The 16,118-nt window shown below is 41.1% G+C and overlaps 1 pseudogene; it reads right to left on the minus strand.

The window, feature by feature from the left end:
• Positions 1-15,594, minus strand: part of LOC134044432 (U4/U6 small nuclear ribonucleoprotein Prp31-like) — a 38,933-nt pseudogene extending 23,339 nt beyond the window's left edge.
• Between the last annotated feature and the right edge of the window lie 524 nt (positions 15,595-16,118).

Consider the following 16,118-nt stretch of genomic DNA (forward strand, 5'->3'; position numbering starts at 1 on the left):
AATGACTTGAAATGCTAAGTGAGATGGCTGCTCCTTTAATGAGAGGGATATTTCTTAGTTCATCACCAGCTCTGTTGTAAGAGAACATTGGTGTTCTTATTTGGTCAACAAGAGTCTCATAATAGCAATTTCCAGATAGAAAAGAGCTCAATGCTGAAGCTTAGCTTTAATTACAGTGTGCTACATCTAGCTTAGCTTCTCTAACAGGCTTAAATGAAGAAATACCAAATAATTAAAGGGATAAAGTAGAGTAATGACTAGGGGTTACAACAGAGAACCAAGTCTGGTTTCTTTTAATCATGAAATGTTTTTCTTTTTTTGTGTGTGGAAAATTTCAGTCCTTGTTGCACAGTTCACTCAGCTGAAGAAAAGAAATTATTATAATGCTCCTGAAGAGGTGAGAAACAGTTGACAGCTTACAAAACATTTTATTTTTTTATGTTGCCACAGAGGAAAACATGATATGGTAATGGGAATGGATGAATTTTTGAAAAGTTAGCACTTAGATGCTTGCTGCAAGGACAATTACAGTTACTGTGAGTTTGGTCACAAAGAAATCTGGAAATTTGTTATTGTTCTGTGACAATGCAAATTGTGATAATTTGTTACCAGAACTCTCTCATGCTGTCGTTTTCACATTCAGTCTTTCATAGTGCAGTTGAAAATTACAAAAAAAAAAAAAAAAAGTCAAACAAAACCCCTCCAAATTAATATCAGTTGTAGCTAAAAGCATCATTGAAATGCTACAATTCCCAATAATTTAGAGACCATGGAGCAACACCATGATTTGATTCAGACATTTCCAGGCTCTGGACAGTGGACTGGTCCCAGTCTTTCCTCTTTGTTATCCAAATTTTAATTTCATGCTCTGTAAAGTTGCTGTGAGATGCTAATTATTACCTCATGGTCAGCTTTGGACCAGCTCTGATAGCGCTGTAGTCCCAATGGTTTGCAGGAGCGTAAAACATACTCTAGTTCTTTTTTCCATCAAACTAAGCTCTTGCAAAGAGCACATCTTCATGCTAGTGCTCCCACTGTATTACTGTATTCTAAGCAAAAAATTCCCAATGGAAAGCCACACTTCAAAGAAGCTGAGCAAGGGGAGATGAAACACAGATGCTATTGTAGGGCAAGATTCCATTTTAAAAAAAGGGAGAACGCCACCATCAAGAGAAGCTCAGCAGCATGGATTCAGCCTTTTTCTTATTTTTCCATTCTCCTGGTAGTCAGATAATTACAGTAGCTATTTAAATATGTACTATGTCTTTCTATTATATCCTGAGGAAATTGGAGAAGGGTAAGAAACAGAGAGGGATAGTCCAGAGGAAAATGAACAGTGGAATAGCACAGAGGGAAATCACTGTCTACTTAATTTCACTCTGCTGCAAACTGTTGAGGGCTTTATAGTTTGACAACAATGACAGAGCTGTCATCAATCCCCACAGTCAAACTTTAGACTTGTGCTTTAACTAGTTCACCACTGGCAACAAAAACAGGCTGTTGTGATCATGTAATGTGTTATGTCTTGTGACAAAGCTGAGGTACACAGAACACCCTGCAATTGTACAAAGCATCATGAAAATACGAAGAAAAGGATCCCAGATGAAATTGAGGACATGTTTTTTATTTGCTTAGCAGTTAAGTGTAGCTTCTTACTTTTTTTGCCTTGTGTGTGGATGAATTTAAATGCCCTTACGCAGCAGCAATTTGCTCAATTTATGGATCTGAAAAACTTAGTTATGTGTGGAGCTTGGTGTGGCCTATTTCTAGTGATAGAAGGAGAAACTCTAGTATGAGGTTTTTCAGCACCTCGGGCTGTAATTTTCACCCATGTGTGCTCTCATTTAATGAGGCATTCAATACTTTATCACAGAAATGGGAGATTTGTGCGCAGTTTGTACCACTGAAATAATTGTCAAACGTGTTCACGCTTGGCAGCTGAATGTTAACTAGTGGTGACCTGTCCTGATGAAGCAAACAGCTGTCTTTGCTTGACATACTGGAAAAGAACATATTTTATTTTTGTTACAGATTCAGAAATATCAATTAAGTGTTGGAAATGTGCTCAAGGCTATTAAATAGCCACTTTGATCTAGGATTCCTTGTTGTTTGGACTTGTTCAAGTGGTGAAGTTTGGTATGGCCCCTTGTGGGGACAGCCTGAATAGAAATAACTGTATTTTAGACAACAATTATTGCTTTCATCAATACACCTGATCATCGAGGCATAGGTTTTCACTTAGGTCCATTTCAGTGTTCTTGTCCTTTTTGCTTGATCACTGGATTTATTTCACAAGGCAGAAATGGTAAGATACTTATGGAAGTGATGTTACACACTGGAAGTGTGAGTTTTGTGGGGAAAGGCAGGAACCAACTCCCCTGAACATCTCAGATTGACCTGGGAATCTTGGGTTTGGTGAAAGGAGGGTGAGAAGAGTTGGGAAATTTTGAGTCTTAGAAAAAATGGTGTGTGATTAAGATTTTGAGAGGCCATAAGTATCTAAGCTGTACCAGTGACTTAAGTGGTTTCCTGGATTCCTGCTTTCATGCAGCAAACTTGTAATTTTAGGAAAGAGAAAAGGGATCTACACAGCAAAGACTGAAGAAGGGTGTCAAGGAATAACCACACCTTGAAAGGGTCCAGGTGACATTGTAAACCACCAGACCATGTCTAAGTGCTTTACCATGTTATTAAAAACTCCCCCTTTCTAGTTTAGTGTATATGCTTCATGGAAATTGAAAATCTAGCCTTGAAATATATTTAGAAATCTCTCAGGATTTATGGACTGATGTTACAGTAGTCTTTTTTCCCTGGGCTTGACAAACACCTCCCAAAAAACCCAACCCCTCAACTGTCTCAAACCATTGGAGTCTTTCCACCCTATTCTTGTCAGTGAAAAAAAAATCTTTTTATTTGACAGGAAAGCTGCTAAGTGAAAGTACCCAAAGCAAATCAATCCTTCCTAAAAAATCTGGAAATGAAATGGAATTGGATATTGAATTGTGGCCATATTAGGAAATCAATTGCTGCTTTTCAGAAGCCAAACTATTTAAAAGTCAATTAAATAGTTTATTTTTCTATCCACAGCATCTCTTTCCTGTCTATTGCGTTCTGTCACAGTTATCGCTGGTTGCATCTCACCCCATGCTCATAACAGAATGTCTCATACATCATCTCATACACAAAATGTTTGGATTTTCCATTAAAAGTTAGCCAATATAAAATAAATGCTTGCTTTCAGCCTGAAAATAATATAAGCAATTATTATTTGACAATAATATGCGCAAAAGCAACTCACAGAATTACTGACGTCTCAGCCTGTACCATCAAGTATTTTACATTTTACAGGAATTTACAAAATACCTGTAAAATGAGACTGCAGAGTAAAATTCTATAACAGTATATTACAAGGTAAAGACCTAGTGAGTTTGCCTTATGATCTGGTCAAGTTTTCCTGTGGCCTGCTCTTGGAAAGGTGAATGTTAATGGCTGTCTTTTCAGCTTTGAGTCACAAAGGTAAAGCAAGGACAAAAAGCTCTTCATTCTGCTATAAAGATTTTCATGCTCTGTGATGTCACTGTAGTTTGGCTTGCTTTTTCTTCCCCAGGAAATGTCCAGCTGATTAATGTAATTGCATTTTACTAAGTATGATTCACTCATATTAGAGTTTTGCTTTGCTACTTCATTTTATGAAACCAAAGCTTATAATTCACCCTCCCAGTTCTTCTCTTTCCCAGTCCTGTATTTCTTATCCTGGTGATGACACATGTTCAGTGTAATTAATAGAAACATTTCCTGGTACAGAGAAAGGTCTGCAGGTGGTGTGCAAGAGCATTTAACCTTTGAGTTTGTTTGAGACAGAGTGATAGACAAAGTGATGTAAAATATTTGTAAAGTAGTATTAAAGCAGCAACAGTGCAGAGCATTCTGGCAGAAGATACCAGGCCTACCTAGCAGTACCTATCTGACTAAGCAGTAGTACAATGATTCTGCTTTCTCCTCTAAACCCTAATGTGTGTTGTGGATATCCATTTCCTCTTTGGGAGTCCCTTCCTATGTCCTTTTTGCCAGTATCATTTCAATAATCAGGGTGCTGCTGCAGGTAGATGCCCACAGATAGGTCAGTGAAGTACTGGTGTATTTTAGTAGGGTTTTTAATGCCCTCCCGCAGCATATAGCTGGTTCACAGACTTTAATGGAGTTTAGTTATTGAGTCCACTTCTCATTTGCTCTTTTGAGAGTGTTCACCCCACTAAGTGGGACCAATACTGCATTACTTTTTATTTCCCTTTTCCAGGCCATCTACATACCACCAAATATGGAAAAAAATGAGTTGTCTCTGATTTTTATGGTCTGGGTAAAAGTTGGCAAGGCATTATTTACTTGTGCTCTGTACTGTTACTTGAAGATACATTTCCTGATCTGTCGAGATGCGATTCACAGTCCAAATTCTTCTTTGCTTCCAGTGCAATGAGTGGGTGACTTCATCCTGTTTCCCTGCAGCAGAAATTACAGAAAATAAAATCCTGTGCCAGAACCTTTGAGAACTAAGCCTGGGTATCCTACACGCATATAAGGTTTTTGTTGCTTCCTAATGGAAGCACAACATGATGGGCATTGTAGCAACAGAGAGTCATTGTCCTGGAGAACTTAAGTTGAAACAGATGTGTTAGAAGTGGGGGAGGAAGAAGAAAGACACAGAATAGCAGCATGGGTTTCCCAGATTTGGCTGGCAGGAACTTGGGCTAGAACTCAAATCTCAAGGCCCCTAGCTCATTGCTTTTTTTGGGCTGGATCCTGTTCTCTGTTTATACCACTCATGACATCTGTCTCATTTTTGAGACTTGCCAGGTAGGTTGAAGAAAAGAAATTAACGGGACGTTACCACTGGAGTATCCCTAAGTTCCCAAACCACAATTAATTTTTTTAAGGGGGAGAAGTAACAGTGATTTTTTTTTTTTTTTTTTTTTTTTAGCATCCAGTTTTGATGAAATATTCCAATTACAGGATTGACTATGCATGACTTGTAGGCAAACATCAGGTAGGAATGGTTTTACAGTCTGGGATGCATTTTCTTACTCTGAATTTTTCAGCTCTGTTATTGCGTTAGCAGTGTAGCAGCTTGCTGGGAGTGGCAGGGAAGCCAGTCACAAGAGTACTGCCATTTTCTGTTGCTTCTGGTCCCCAGGGTCTGGCAAGCAGGAAGGCTCTGGTTGCTATAAAGCCCTGGTCTGTGTTTGACAGCTTGGTTCTGGCTGAGAGCTGGCAAGGGTTTTGGCAGCCTCTCTGAAAGGGATTTGAATCCCACTGTGGGCTTAATGGTAGATGCAGTGTGATCCGGTTCCACAGAAAGTTTCTTTCCTTGTGTAACCAATTACGTTTTCTTCCTGCTTCTCAATCTGTATTGTTTGATCACAATTAGATGGGTGATGGGGGCTTGGGTGGGCAAGGGGAGCTTGGTGAAAAAATAGGTCTCAGTTAAGTATTATCATCACACAGCTCTTCTGTCATTTACAAGGACTAGTCTGTCGTTTATTTTTGGCTGATGGCAAAAGTTTTACCTCAGAGTCAGAGATTCACAAAATGCAATCCCATATTTATTGACACATCCTAGCCTGGGGCAGGGGGAAGTGACTTACCCAGAAAAAGGGTTAAAAACAGAAGCAAATTTTAACTTGTTAGTGCTTGGAATATCCTGTGAAAGGCTTGGTGTACATGAGGCATATGATGCTATTCCTCTGTCAGCTATTATTTTTGTGGAAAATGCTCCTTGAAGGTGTCCTTGTAAATGGACAATTTCTGTTTGTTTGCTGCTGTCTGAAAGTCTTTCAGAACTGCTTCTACCTAAATGGAGATAAACAGATCTCTAGTAGCAAAAATAGAGAATTGGCAGAGTCGCATGAGGTTGCAGAGGTGGTCAGACACATAAGGAAAGGAAACCTGAAGGTACTTTCTGAAGTATAATTTCTGCTTAGTGTTATTTATCTGGTTGTTTAGTCTCACTTGCTAGCTGCTGGGAGTTAGTATGGGTTCATATCACTAGTTTCTGTTTCCCCCATACCTGATGCAGACAGTGATGCGCAGTGTGAGGCAGGTGTCAATCACTGGGAGCTTCTGCCAGATCACTCCCCTGTTTTTCATCATTTCCTGTAGAGTCTAAATGCTGGAATTGTGTATTGGCTTGGAAATGCTCCTGTCTTCAAAGAGTGAAAGGTGTCAGCTTCCCTGACAATGAGAAAAACTGCAAGACCAAGGCCTTCTGGGAGCATCTGTGAGTTTCTTAGCTTTGGAGGTACCAAGTGTGATCTCAGTTTTGCTATTTTTGGATCTGGATGTTTGCCACAGGAGCCTTCTTCCACAGCACTGAAGAAGCTGGGGAGCAGCAAGTGTTTGACTGTTGTATCTTGCTTGTGAGGGGCAAGCAATAACCTCAGTGCTTGCAGTATGTACTGCAAAAATTAGATTAAATTAAAAAGAAAAAAAAAAACAACAACCCAACATAACCTATGTCTTTTATATATGTATTTATTCACCAGCTCTGGTTAGAGTGCATGATGAAATAGTGGGGGCAAAATATGAGGGGTCTGTTTGTCACCTGTCCTGGATTATACTGCATTGTAGTAGTAATCTCCACTATTTTTGTCTAAAGCATTATTCTGACTAGTTAAGGAAGGGGAACATTTTTTCTTCTAGAAGAAATAGCCCTAATTACCTCATTGTTACAAGAAGTGACCTGTTTCATTTCTGTGGCTGCTTGCCTAGAGAAGGAGGTCGTTTGCCATGACACTTTGATAAAAATCTCAGGAATTAAAAACTTTGAGTACACAGGTCATCAGGCATACATTAGGTTCTGGAAAATACTCATAAAACTAAATGAGGCATGTGGAGATGAGTGCAGCAGCCTTTATTGCCATGATTAGGTATCCAGTTATGTTGCTTCATTTGACTCTCTGATTTCATGTAGCCTCTGCTCATAGCATCCACTCTCAATGCATCTATTTTGTCATGTTGAGGGAATTGTGACAGGGGCTTAAGATAGACCTCTGTGGCAAGCAGAATATTAAACTTTAAAACATTCAAATGTAAAAATCTTGCTCTTGTTGGCAGGGTTGTTCTTGGGTAAAAGGTCTTGATGAAGAGGGGGAGTATCCATAGGGAGCTCTAAAGGGAAAAAGAACAGATGACAATGGTATTGCAATAGAAACCCAAGAGCTAGTTGAGGGTTTTTTTCTGCTGAAAGGTTTTTATTAAGCACCTGGAAGGCATAAAATACATCTCAAGTACCTGGAGTCAATTGACTGGCCTTGAAAACAGCTTGTATATGGGAGAAGAATAGACAGTTGCTAGAATGGCTTTTATGTATAGGATAGCTGAAAGAGGTTCCTATTTATGCTTGATCCAAAGGGAGTGTGCTGAGTGGCAAATGGGGCTTTTTGACTCTAAAGGTAAAAGCCTTACTTTTGCTATTAAAATCAAATGGCTCAAGAACTCTCCCTAGGATTTTGAAGTAAATGTCACTGTTTGAGATGCAAGTCTTTATCAGTCATGCCTCAGGATTCATCCAAAAGAAAGGGAGAGAAATTACTTTGGACTTCTGTGTTTTCTGTTAATGCTTAATCTGTTGCTAGAACTATCTTTTACTTGAATCACCTGTCTGAATTTGAACGTTTTAATTGGGAGATCGTCAGGCTTTACTTACCTGTAGTTCTTGTGAAATGCATGATGAGGAATGGCAAACACTGCTGCAGCCTTGAGTACTCAGCTTCCCAGTATTCCAAGGGTAACCAAGCTTACCGTGAAAATGTGATGACATTAAGTAGGATCAGCATTCCACAAACATGATTGGGATTGCATCCTATCTTTGCCAATTAGATAGCTCTCATCTTCTTGCTTTAGTCTAAGTCTCTGCTCTTAGTAAGACCAGATTTACAGTACTACAAAAAGTGCATCGCGCATTCAAGATGAAGTGCAGCAAGAACTGCTAGTGAAACTTAGAAAGCAAACAGCCCACTAGCAAAAGGCATTGTATTTTGGTGAGACACTGAATAATTACTAAGCATTTTTTCCACTGGATGCTTAACTAGACTATCTGCAGAGATATGCATTAATATATGGTTGAAAGAAGTCCAGACATTTACTGATCACCACTTATCACAAATAAAACTTTAAAAAGTAAAGTGAAAGGAAGCAACAGCAGCCTTAATAAAAGCATTTCCAGTGCTTGAGTAATAAGAATGCATCATAACACTAACAGAAAGATGGTGAGTCTCCTGGAAGGACTTAGACAGATGAAGTAAATATTGTGCACTACAGATGTCAATCAGTAATGTTAATACATTATGATATATTAGTCAATGGCACACTGATGGGGTAAGCTATTCAGAGGGGTAGGAAATTATTATCTGGAAACATTTATTGTAGTAGTAAGATGCTGGATATTATTCAACCACTGACACAGCCTAATTGCATCTGTCCTTCAAGGAAGTGCTGATGGATATTTTAGGATCGCACAAAAATTATTACAGAACATAGATACTGCAGTCAATGTCCTGCAAGAAAATAATCTGTGGATTTACCAAAGGACTGAGATTCCTCTGGCATACAATATTCTGGTGCTAAAAGGTCCAGATTTTGTGCAAGTACCATATATTCAGGACACCCAGTCTGTGACAATTGATATCATGATGATGCAGTAATGCTAGAAAGGATGCTTGCACCTGGAAAAATGTCTGGGAAAAGGTGAAATTTCCACAATCTTGAAAATTGCATGCTTCATTTTTAAGGCGTTGTGCAACTCCTGATAGTAGCAATCTTGACATAATAACTTCATTGGATGAATTCAAGCTATTTTAGTACTCCTTTTTGACTCACTCTTCAAAATAATCCTTTGGTAATGCGGAACATACGATTTGTTTCCATCCCTCTTGATTTTGCTCACTAATGAAAGCTGACCCAAAAAAGCTATTTGTTAGGTTTTTTTAAAAAAAAACTGCCTCATCCAAGCCTTCAAGAGCAAAATTTCTAATTTCTATTTCTCCCTGGTGACTAAGCCTATTGTCTTGTGCAGGAGAGTGTTTAATGGGTGAATTGGGTAACAGGTATCTATTGATTTGCTTTTTTTCCCTTCTTTTTTTTTTTTTGGTCATGTTCATTTTACCTTTGTTCTGCTCTGCACCTTAAATGATGTAGTTCATGCAGTGGAGCTAGTCACTTCAGAGCTGAAGTCCAAGATGTTGGGACTGACCTCTGTGAATCTGTGTTAGGGTTAAACGTGGGTTTTGTTAGAACCCTCCTCCTCACATGCCACCAGGGTAAAATATAATGCAGTGATTGTGTTGGTTTTCTCAACTAAAAAAAATACATTTCCTAGTGCAAATTGTTAGAGACACTTCCTACCCCCCGTGCTTGTTCTTTGCTGATTTAATGTAGCAGTGACTGACTCAGAGGATGATGTCTGGCTGCAGATGTCAGCAGAAGTAATTGCTGTGATAGCTGTGGATTTGAGCATTTTAAAACAGACACAAATTGTGCCTTGTTCAGTAACTGTACCTGTGCATTTTATAAAGGCTTTTTGTTACAAGAAAGCATAGGAAGAACATGGTCACCAGAGGAGGATGTGCTCGGTGGTGTTTTCATATTTCTCCTCAGAGGTGAGCCTTGACAGGTGCATGAATGTCTTCTGCACAAGCTGTGCAGACAGCTTGTTAGAAATCATGGGAATTGCAAAGCACGGACACAGTGGCACATAATTTCATAGTTTAGGGTTTTCTTAATTCTTTACCTGCTGCCTTAACTGTTAAATTCATCACATTTGATGCAGTCATCCCTGTGTATTATTCCAGGTACACCCTGGGCTCCTGTTTTTCCCTTGTAAATTTACTGCTGCTTTACAGGGTGGAGCTATTGAGAGGCCACAAAAACTGGAGCTCCCGTTTATTGTTGATGAGAAACATTAACTTAGTGACTTGAGAAGATTGCTTGGTCAATGGTGAACTCCTCTGAGCTCTTAATGCTTGTTTTTTTTCCCCTACTGCTTACTTTCTACTGTTTTTTTCCTACTAGTTTTCTACTTCAGCTGCTGCTATGTTGCTTATGAAAGTGAAGTTGCTCAGAGTCTGCGTCTTTGAGAAGGTGAGACTACGCATTTAAACACCAGACAGCAGGAACAGAACTCGAAGTTAAGTTTTGTTTGCTTTCTTCTGTGTACACATTTTAAGTGTATCACCAAAAATTAACCCTGACACCTAGTATTTTTGGGTTTGCTAATTTTATCTTGGCCACTCCAGCTGATTAATAGACAAACAAGGCGTTTTCTGTAATGTATCACAGAATATAAACATAGGTGTTAATTTCTAAGGGGAAGAAATCTTGTTTTGCAACGTCAGTGTTCCCAAGAGGTACAGGCAGAAATCCCTTTATTTCCATGTGAATTTCAGCTTCTAGCAAGATCCCATTCTTTGGGTTTTAAAACTTCTTTTTTTGGATACCCAACATTATTTTTGCATGGTGACAAGTACTCTTCAAAATGCCTATTGTCAAATTAGGAAGAAAACATGTTATATTTGCATATTTGAGGGTTCTACTCTCTGTATAGAAAGGAACAGAAGCAAAACTTTCAGTTCTAAACTGTCCTGTTTGAACAGGATCCAGAATTTGCTGCTTTGAGCTCTGCCCTACAATAGTAAATCAAGATTCACTGATGGAATGACTGCATTAGGAAGAGAGTTTAGTATTTTTATTTTTTCCTACTAGGAATGGCAGCAGGTAAGAATGCATTTGCTTATGTTCTGTGCTTCTGACCAAAGACACGAGGCCAGTTACCTTCCGCCTGCCCTGTGAGTCCAAATGAAATTTATTTTATAGCTGGGAAAGAATAGTATGTTTATACTAGTAAGGGCTAATTCCAAAGTAATCTTGGAGAAAAATTGGAAGATGTTTAGGAAATCAAAGCCAAGTGGTGTAATCTAATCTGAGATCCTGGCAACAGCCTTGTGAAAGAGTCAGGTCTTGTAGTGAGTGAGTACTTTAGCAAAAACATTAGTTTTAAAGCCTTGTGTTGATGTTCCTGATCTTGATTGTCTTGTTTCTACATTTTTGCATCCATTTGCCGAACTTTATCATCACTTTATCTACTGAAGCTCTATTCTGTGCCCTCTAATGCTTTCTCAGCTCTAAGGTATTAGGATAATTTGAAGCACATGGGTGACTGTCTTTTCTTCAGTCAGGGCACAGTGGAATCAGCTTCCTTCTGTGTGTCCAGAATAACCTTGTTTTGTTTTTCATAATAATTTTAGTACAACTCTAGACTCAACAATCTGAACTTGAAGGAAGTAGACCAGATAAAATTGTTTGGACTCTTATAAGAGGACTCTTATAAGAGGAGGAGAAATTCTCTGCTGAATACTGACATCCAACTTAAACATGAGGTTACTCTGACCACTTGCAAAGAAAGAAAGAAAGAGAGAAGTGATGAAAAGCCTTAAAAAAAAAAATCAGTATTATCACAGTTTCTTGGGATTTGATGTATGACACACACATCTTGAGTCCAACATTAGTCCCAGTTATCCGGACTGAAAAACAGAACATGTAGCTAGGAATTATGATACTGAGTGCAACAATTGTATGTGAGGTTCAATTGCCAAGCACAGGGATGGAGCAAGTTATAAGGCAGGGAAAGCAAAAAAATCTACAAACTGGTAAGGAATAGTTTGCTGCAGTTGGGGGAAGTGGATATGTAAATGGAAGGATGCCCTGTGTTATTTGAGATAAAATCATTCCCAGCCGAACAGCTAGATTTTTTGATAGATTTGAAGACCCAGAAATTATTCAAACATTGTTGATTAATTGGAGTAGAAGTTTGCTGTATGTGGAAGGAAGAACTTAACATTTTTCAAACCATTTTCAACATGTCAGGTTTTGGCCCTGTCTCTGAGCACTTGCATGTCTGTGCTCTATGGCTGTTAGTATCAGCAGCTTTACTCATTTTTCAAACATCTTGCAGAATCTGTCCCCAGGGAAACAGTAGAGATTTAAGCCACTATTCTAGGTGCTGTCTCTTAATTCTGTGTGTGGCTTGTCCTTTTCTTGCTGAAGACTAAAGATAGAGGATTATATTTATTTAGTGAGCTGTAGTAGTGTTTTCTACCTTGTGGCCTTAAATTTTGATGACACTTGCTATTTGAAATTCCAGTTCTTGCCTTATTGTCAGCTGCGCTATTGGATTAACAAAGGAAATAGTGGCAAGCCATTACTCAAAAATATCCAACAAAATTTAAAACACTAGTGTTAAAAAAATACCGCCTCCTCCAAAATAATCCAGGCGCTGGGGGAATATGACAAGAGCTTGTCCCTGAGTTAACAATAAGATGAATTTATTTTCATGAAAATGAGAATAGGAAATGACTGTCCAGCTTGTTCTATTGAATAACATAACCAGTGAGAATAGGATGAGAAGATATTTCCTGAAATGTAAAGTGAATTTAGTACGACCTTCTATGTTGGTATTAGACAACAGAATCTGCAGGGGCAGCAGATTGCTTCTGGGTTTAGTTACATGGGAAATAAGAGGTGTTTTTTCCTGCTTGCTTAGACTTTTGCCCACTTTGCTCATCAGACTGCATAGATGTCTGCAGAGAAGTTGTGTTACAAAGACTGTGTATATGTATGTTTATCTGGATACTTGCCTTAGGAACATGTTTGCCCAGAGCAGGGGGATTACCTTTGGAGAAATGCTTGCACTTGGCCGTGGGTATTCCATACCTGAGCAGGGCCAAACTGTCTGTGGCAAATGCAGATTTCCTCCTTCCTGTTTGATTGTTTGGTAAAGCATTTCTAGTTCTTGTCATTAAATGTTCTGGCAAAAACTGTTCTTCTGGCAATGTGCTGTTCTTCCAGAGGCAAAGTCTGAAAATCTTAGTTCCCTGTCACGCAAAGGTCAAATCTTTAAAATGTCTCAGTCTTAGGTTTGGTATTGAAGGAGTTAGATAGGAGTAGTTCTGACATGAGCTGGTACCTACTGGCACCAAAACAGGTGCCTTAATTGTGCACTACATGGAGTTGGATAAGCTGTTTCCAGTTATAGGCCGGCTCCTACTGTTTTTCTTTCTTTATTTCTTTTTGGGTTTTTTTTTTTTTGGTTGTTTTTGTTTTGTTTTGTTTTTTGTAATGTAGCTAATGAATGACTGGATATTGATGATGCACATATAAAAAAGATAGCTCAGGCTGAAGGATTTCAATGCTCATAAAACTGCAAATATGAACTGGTTTACGCTCTAAACCTCAACTTTGGAAGGGTATCAGCAAACCATAAACAGAAAGAACAGGAGCAAGTGACCACCCACAAGCCAAGTAAGGAAGGAATGCTGATTACAAAGGGTCTCCTCATTGTTATTGTTTGTAATTTTGTATTGATAGCCAGACTTCACATATGCAGCTGTTCAAGGATGTGAGTGGCTTTGCAGCTCAGCTTTTGAAAGCACCTGCATTGTGGGCACAAGGCTGTGAGCTGCCTGTTGTGCATGAGCAGGTCTGGCACAGCACCAAGGGGTCTGTATTTACCCAGTACTGCAGCCAGAAGTTCCAGTTTGCCCTGCAGCTTGCTTCCTGTGTGTCCCTGTGCTTGCGAAGTGCATTGCACCACTCTCCTTTCCCTACGGTAGCTGGAAATTTCCCTGGGGTTACTTCTCTAAAGAGAACAGCACAGTAACAGAACAGTAATTTCCTATAATTTAAACAAGAGGACTTGTGTCTTAATATGGCTGTTGTTCAGATAAAGACACAGGACTGCAGAGACAAAAGTTACAGAAGTGCCTGGGTTAAATTTTTATATAATGTTGATAACTGTGATGCATAAAGTGAGGCTGCCATACATACAGATGCCTCAACAGAGCAGGCATGGTCCTTGATGGGGGAAGGCTTTCCAGCCCACTAAAAAATGTTTTTTCTAGTGTGTCATTCTGGCTGTTCTCCCTCTAAGCTTGAATTTGGCAACCAAGCAAACTGAAGGCCAGCATAGGTATCCTGCTGTGCGTGTGTTTAATTCTGCCCTCCTCACCATCTAAAGTTTGTGCACATTTATTTTCTCTTCCTGAGCAGCCATGTATGATTCACCCTGTTTATTCTTAAAAAATTACATTGGCAGAGAGTCAGCAAGACTCAGTGGTTTCTTCAAACTGGTATGGCTCCTGGGAGAAGCTGAATTTTGGTGGGGTGTGCAGCATGCTCTTCCAGATACAGCATGCTCTTCCAGATGCTGAGGACCTCTGTTGGCCAAATCTCTCCATTTGGCAGGGAGATCACAGGAATGAGTTCGCTCTGCCTCCTCCTTGCTTTATCTCTGTGGATTTCTCTTCCAGAGGCAGGAGCAGGGACCAGTCCTCATGCTTAATGGCTTGCTTAATTCTCTTTTCTGGCTGGCTATCTCACGAAAAGCTGGGAAGCTGAGGAGAGTGCTTTGGGTATTCTCCTTTATAAATGTATGAATATCTCGGCTGACTGCTGCAGGCCCCAACCCTTCCTGCATCATTACTGAGAGGCAGAGCTCAGAACTTTGATTCAGTATGGATAACCAGGTACATGAATTATTTTGTTTCTGTTAAAAGTAGAATCTTCTCCAGTACAGTGGTATCCCATTTATCACTGCTGCAAGCTGACATGTTTGTCATCTGCTACTAAGTAAATATTCTTCAGATCCCATCTATTGAAAAACCTCATAAATCTGAGGAATAAATCGGAAAACTGATCGCTTTTGAAAGGTTGTACCTATTCTTGTGGTACTGGGGATTTGTTAGTGTTTTTACATTGGGTGGAGCTGGAACCAGCAAACACAGAATTGTGAGAAATGGGTATGGGAGGGAAGTCAGTGGGAGTGTGTCTACATTTGTCCAAGCTGCACTCATCAGATGCTGAGATTCTCGTGCAAAATGTTCTTCTAGCTTCTACGGATCTTCCAGCTCCAGTCGTTAGAGGAACTGCGTGGGCCTGATAGGTATAGCTGAAAATGCACATGATTCTGTTGTTAGTGTGTACAGCAGGCTGAACCCTGCTCGGGCTTCAAAATGTGACGTTGTGCCATCTTCAACTACCATTATTAGTAACCTCTTTTTAATGACCGCATTGTGGTATCGAGTTAGAAACTGCTTTTTGTCTCGAGACGGGGATCTGAAAGAAGAAACCAGGAAAACACAGCATCTAGGATTTTCTGAGAGGCTGTTTCCACCGAAAACCAGCACTGTGGTGTGGTGGAAGATGGGAGGGTTACATGTCATTCGCTGCCCCCTCTGAGTATGGAGAAAAGCAGAGGGCAGCCTGATGATTCCTGAGTCACCCGGGAGCAGGCATCACTCCTGCCATCCCGGGAGCGGACAGCGGCTCCCAGAAACCTAAACACGCCCGCAGCTCCCATCCTAATCCCCTGATCTCTGCTGCGCACTTGAGTCAGAGCTCGGCCTTCGGACCCTCGTTGTGCCGGCCCACGGATGGGTAAAATCCCGAGGCCCTCTCAAGGAGAGCTAAGCCGTGCCGAGTCGCAGAGGTGCTGCTGGAGGTGGATGGGTCGGGGCTGCTCGGAGCGCCTTCGGCCGACTGAAGCTGCATCACAGGCACAAAGGAGAAAGGCGAGGGGGCGGCAGAACTCTGCCTAGGATCTCGGGCTGTCCGCGTGTCGCCTTGGAGCGTGGCGGGGTTAGGGACAGCAGGGAGCCCGGGACGGCTGCCGGCGGTGTCCCGGCGCTGGCATTCCCAGGGGCTCCGGCAAGGAAGGCAGGCGCGTTCCTCCAGCGGCGCGGCCGGCGGCGCGCCCCGGGGCTGCCAGCTGCCCGTGAAACCCGAAACCCGGGGGCTGGCCCCGCGAGGCCGCCCCGGCCCCTCGGCCGGCGCGCACAACGCCTCGCACTTTATCCATCACCCTCACACTCCGCCGCTCCCGGGGCACCGCCGCAGCCCCCGTGGGATGGTGGCGGCCCCGCCCGCGCACAGGTCGCCTGAGCGGCGGAGGGAGGGGGCAGGAGGAGAAACTTGTGAGCTTTATTTCTGCGAGCGCAGCCGGGCTGCGATCAGCTGGCGGCGGTGCGGAGCGTGGCCCGAGCCGGCGCCGCGTGCATGGGGGAGCGGGGCGGCCT

This window comes from Cinclus cinclus, chromosome 5 (assembly GCF_963662255.1).
Source record: "Cinclus cinclus chromosome 5, bCinCin1.1, whole genome shotgun sequence".
Lineage (NCBI taxonomy): Eukaryota > Metazoa > Chordata > Aves > Passeriformes > Cinclidae > Cinclus > Cinclus cinclus.